The sequence below is a fragment of the Saccostrea echinata genome, unplaced genomic scaffold (genome assembly GCF_033153115.1).
Source record: "Saccostrea echinata isolate AGI-Se365-2 ecotype Australia unplaced genomic scaffold, CSIRO_AGI_Sech_v1 ptg000058l, whole genome shotgun sequence".
Taxonomy (NCBI): Eukaryota; Metazoa; Mollusca; class Bivalvia; order Ostreida; family Ostreidae; genus Saccostrea; species Saccostrea echinata.
Genome location: NW_026889807.1, coordinates 1,710,071 through 1,715,880, shown reverse-complemented (window position 1 = coordinate 1,715,880; position 5,810 = coordinate 1,710,071). Strand labels below are relative to the sequence as shown.

Below are 5,810 nucleotides of genomic sequence, written 5' to 3'. Positions count from 1 at the left end.
TACCGTGCCCGTACGAAACTCTTAACCGTTTTCCGCCTGGAGTCCGGGCGGACTGAGACGGATTCCGGTTAAGTGCTAGGTGGACTAAGCCGTACTAAAGGCGGACATGGAAAACGTCTTAGCTTTAACCGTTTTCCGCCTCATATCTTAGGTGGATTCCACCTTAAATCTGAGGCGTATTTTTGTTAGACGTTTCCGGCTTAGCTCTTAGACGGATTCTGCATTAATCTTTAAATCATGAACAGTTTAAATTATGACCACATGTTTCATTCCTCTAGATGACCTTGTTTTCTAAAGGCACTAATGGGGGAGATATTCGAAAAAAAATAGTCAAACATGGCTTTTAATCCAGTTATTAGACTTTGAATATTAAGCTTTTTATTACATTGAAGATTGCGTTTCCTAGAGGAGTAATTTTTTTGCAGCCATATTGTATATCAGATATACGTTTCTAATGCCCTCCTGCTTGACCACCCTCTACAGGGGGCGGAAGTTTTCAGGCAGAGCCTCTCTTTGGATGCATTGGTCAGTTTGAATGCAGATTTTGAAAGTGATGACTGTTGGTCAATTTGGTTGATGAATCTTTATATCTTATTCAGTTTAAAAAGGAATTCAGGCAAGATGTATGCCTGTAAATTATTATTCTGAAGATGATTTGTTATGTGTTTTTGGAAAAAAGAGTGATAAAATGCAACTTTTGGTGTTATTCTACTAAGCTTTGAAGTGAAGCAAATTATGCGCGGTGAACATGCTCAATGGAAAAAGAAGGACCTCTAAACACTGTACAGGAATACATGTAACTTTGAAAAACAATGGTAAGTTAAAATTTTTAGCAGTTTCTTTTCTTTTCTCCCTTTTTTTGAATTCGTACAGCCAAAATATGTACACACCACACTCCACCATTACTTCCGATAATTAATTCCAACTGGAATAGCATTGAGGCCCTATATTCACATTATACTCTACACTGACCCAGATGTTATAAAAAAGTTTGCGCATAAAATTTCAGGCGCCATTTCTTTTTGCCTAATGTAGGGTAGCCTCCCCCCTCCCCCCCCCCCCCCCCGCCTTGTTTTCAATGTTATGAGTATATCCTTTTAGATTAAAATATTAAAAAGTACAAAGATAAAGGATAAAAAAAAAATTACTAATTCATTTGTCAATTATTAATCAACATGTACTTTTTGTAATTTTATTTTTCACTTTGCGTATGTGTTTTCCGGAAATACGATTTCCTTTTAAAATTAGCGACCTATAGTTACTTCCAGTTTTAAAATCACGATTGAAAAATTTGTTTATATGATGTGTGTATATTAGTGGAATGGTGACACAGGCACCCTTCTAAAAGTGTAGTTCGCTGCTCAGTTGGGATTAGGAGTCAGGTTCTGAGATGTAAGTCATCATTTAAACTATTAATATATACATCATGTACATGGAATTCTTTTTTTTTTACCTTGATGAAATTCTTAAAATACATTTTTGGGGTGAAATTGAACAAGTTTTTTTTTATTTATTTTTTCATCCATATTGAAGTGTACCATTCCTCCTAACGTTGATGTATCTACACGATAGTTTCCTAATTATTCAATAAGCAGCTGCAAATGTACATTTCAAAACATACATGGATATGAGTATATTCATTTAAGTTAGATCTACATATTTCATGAGCAGCTATTGAATATACATGTAAATTAAAAGTGTTTGTAGAATGGGGTCTTACGTTATTACCTTTTATAAATATATGAAGATTATGAGTAGTAATTGAATAAGGGATTAAAAACCTATTTAAGTCAATTTTTAAAACTGTAGATATTAGGATTTTCTGCAGTGCAGTGTTATACATTTCAGCACTTCGAGCTTTTTAAGTCCTCAGCAATTCTGGCCGATAAAGGTGAAATGAGGACTGCGGCAACTGCAACAAGTCAGGATGAAGGCCAGAAGTCACTGTCCACCCACCCTTAGCAGTAAACTGACAATGCTGCTGAGACTTCTCATTTGAGAGCTTGCCGAAGATTCATGGGAAAAAGGAATGCAATCTAACACATGTGCTTCATTCAACTGTATTGGAGGTTATGAGAGGTAAGAATACATGAAGACATCAGATGTCTGATAAATATATGAAAAATTATTCTTATATTTTGTAGTTTTAAGTGTTGAGAGAAATTAGACAAGACTGTTTGCATCCTGATCTGTATTACAGAACAGAATGCCATAAAAGAGTCATTTTATTGAAAAATGTTCAAGAGTTGTTTTAAAATGAGAAATTCATCTCAGTTTGTATTTTCTTTATAGACTTCAACATGTTGTGACCGTGTGTGAAGAATGGCAAAGGAAAGCTTGAGTCATGGAAAAGATAATTAAGTTATTCCAGATATTTTAGGAAGAAGAACAATAAAAATGACACACTCTTTCCTTGCAGACAGAAAGAATTTTGTGAAAATAATCAACCAGTGGTAAATTAACAGCTAATTGTTTTGTTGAATTGACTTTTAAACAATGGTTTTGTCTTTCTTTTTTTATTTGTTAATTCAACTGTGACAGTCACATTATTATGTAGATGTATGAAGAAAAATCAAGTTTTGGTACAATATTTTTCATCTTTTTATTTCGTGTGAATTTAAGGCAAGGCATAACATTTCCAGATGTAAAATTTTTTTAGTCATTGAATTTTAAAGAACTTGTAAATAAATGATTTATAATTTGTATAATTTCATTTTTTTTTAATTGTTAAGTTTGTAAAAGTCTGAAACAACAATAGCTGATACACTGTGATTGGCAGATTATGTAACCATTAATGCAAAATCCCTCTAACCATTAAGGCGGAATACGCCTTGCTAGTAAGGCGGAATACGCCTATCTTAAGTAAGGCGGAATACGCCTTGCTAGTAAGGCGGAATACGCCTATCCTAAGTAAGGCGGAATACGCCTTGCCATGAATGCGGAATACACCTTGCAGGTAAGGCGGAATATGCCTTGAAAGTAATCCATATTAGGAAAGGCGGAATACGCCTTAACTCATTTAAATATTTCGAGCCCTATTCCGCCCTGATTCCACCCGGAGTCCGTCTAATAGTCTTATTAAGTTCTTTATAGATAAAGGCGGATTCCGTCTTTTGATTTCCGCCTAAGGTCAGGGCGTAAATTTTCGTACAGGACTGAATTAGTTGTAGGTCGGCGTAATTTAATGAATATTCATAAAGCGAGAAATATCGATAACGGCAAATATCAGGAATTAAGCTTTGTTCCCATCAACAAAATGTCTTTGAAATAACTTGAGAGTATTTGTTAACTATGTGCATTTTATTTTCAAACATTGAATCAACCCTATTTTCATTATTTTGACTCTGCAAAAATCGCCGCTAGGGTCCCCGTAATTTTACACTGTTGTTATTTATAGCCCAAAAGCAGCAGCAACAGCCTGTGGCTGTAAATAGCCACCGTCTAAAAAGGAAATAATAAGGCGGACATTGTGTTTAAATGGCTAATAATACAAACTGGGGAAAATTATTCAAGACAAAATAACTAAATTCAATTTTATTTTATCCTTTTTTTTAATTTTTGGTTCATTGCAAGATTATGCACATATATACATATGTTAATCCCTGTCCTTATGGCATAACATTATACCCATACAAAGCTTGGATAAAAAATGAATGGAAATGAACAATTTTTATTGGCTTTATTTGTTCCAGTGAGCAAATTTTTTATTGAAGTGAAATTGCAATTTGTATTGAGTTTCTCCAATTCCTACTTTCGTTTTGAAAAAACATAAAAATAAACTAAAAAAGGAGAACATACCGATGTTACACAGAAGCTCCACAGAATCAGAACAGACCAGCAGTAATATAGGACAGTCATACCGGACAATCTTCTTTTATTTACAGCATTTTTCACATTATTCAACATATATGCTACGGCCACATTTTCCCACAGATCAAATATGGCGTAGACTACGTATGGCCTTTTTGGATCAATTAACACGTAAAAAGTTCACTTACGTAATATTACTTCCCTTTTTGATATAAGTAGAACGTATGAAGAGAAAACATGTTGATGAGTCCCTAATTACATGTATATTGTGTCCTAACTCTCCAGTTTCTAAATGCGGATTACTTGCAATTTAAATAATGAATACTTCATATTAAATAATCTAAAATTATATTAAATAATCTAAAAATCTCGAAGATCGAGCAACATACTGTGTATTAAGAATATGTCTCTGAAGCCTTTTTGAGTTTATCTTGTCGTCTAATTGATATATTTTAAGCATGTTTATATACATGTATGTTGCAATTGCTTAATTCGATCATTAGTAACAAAATATATGCATATATTGCTGTTTTATGTTATATTGAACAGGCAGTAGAACATGCAAATTCAGATAGCCTATAAAGAATGCATGACGGAGATACGTCACAGGAGCATCTTCTCCGTCTCCGTATATGTACATATGTCAAAGCAAACTTTTATTTTCAGATATAAATCAGTGGTAATTATTATATCTAAATTCATATCAATGAGACTATGTGATTTTAAACATTTAGATAAATGATAGAAATGATTAACAAAAACGTTTCATACTCTTCCCTCAATATGCAATTCTGTGCGAAAATCAATTAAGAAAAAAAAAATACATCATTGAAAATAACAATAATAAATTGTACTCATTTCAATTCTTTTTATTTACCCCCCCCCCCTTTTTTCCTTCTTCTTTTATGAAATCATGGTATAGTCTCGGTTATTTAGAAGATAGAGGTATATTGCAGGCCCTCAGCAGTGTTTTATTTCAAATTCCAAGTGGGGAGAAGGCCATAAAAAAGACGACGAGCTAAAAAAAAAAGGGGGGGGGGAGAGAAATAGGGAAACAGGTTTTTTCAGCAGAAAATATTTTCAGTAAAATACCGCAACTTGATGGTTGTTCCAACATTCTATAAGAAAAATGTGGGCCACCCGGCTAAGTATATCAAATTTCCACACATAAATTGGCAAAAGATTCACCTCAAACAAAGGTTGGGTGCATGCACCCCACCTACCTACTCCATGCACAACAACGGTATAAAAGATTTTAGTGGATACTTTGAAAATGTTATTTACTACAACAGTGTCTATAATATCAAGTCCAACCCCCCCCCCCCCCACCCCATCCCCCCCCACCCCTCTTCCGAATAAGTTTGCGTTTTGCCAGTTGGGTAATATTAAATTTTAGTAGTAGTTACGTGTACAATTACAGGTAAAAGCAAATAGCATGCCAAGGAAGGAAAGCCATGTTGCATTAAAATCAAAAGTTATAAATAATATGTTGGGGGGGGGGGGGGGGGTAGTCATACTGCTTGTGATGTAGAGAAGGTACAAATCTGTTACAAGTGTGCTAAAATAAAAAAAAAAAAACTATGTTTGACATTATCAAAAAGTATGAAAGAGAGCACTAAAACATAGAGACTTGAGCAAGTCTACAATTGAATATTTAGAATGTTTACAGTTTGGTTCAAAGAACTGCGTAGTGAAAATTGTATAATCAAAAATGTTAAATGACAACTCTGATAGAATTCACGAGAAATAGTATTTAAAAAATGGACCTATGGTATTGTTTCATTAAAGTTTTGCAATTTAAGAAATTCAAAACTATCTATAACAATCTTAATTAACGGGAAAAAAAAGTATTATATTGTCCTTTCTGACATACATGTATTTTATTTCTGAAATAAAATCTGCAACATGACGACTTAGATTTTATTTAAGAAATAAAATATGTCAGGAAGGACAATATATATTTCGTGTGAACAAGTCAGTTACTTATAAAAACAAACAAT

The 5,810-nt window shown here is 33.5% G+C and overlaps 1 long non-coding RNA gene across 1 annotated transcript; it reads left to right on the top strand.

Annotated features, from left to right (window-relative positions):
- The first annotated feature begins 1,336 nt into the window (after nt 1-1,336).
- On the top strand, nt 1,337-2,579 carry LOC133174700 (uncharacterized). The gene is made up of 3 exons (XR_009719178.1): nt 1,337-1,392; nt 1,849-2,079; nt 2,293-2,579. It is a non-coding gene; the product is annotated as an uncharacterized LOC133174700 (long non-coding RNA).
- The last annotated feature ends 3,231 nt before the right edge of the window (nt 2,580-5,810 follow it).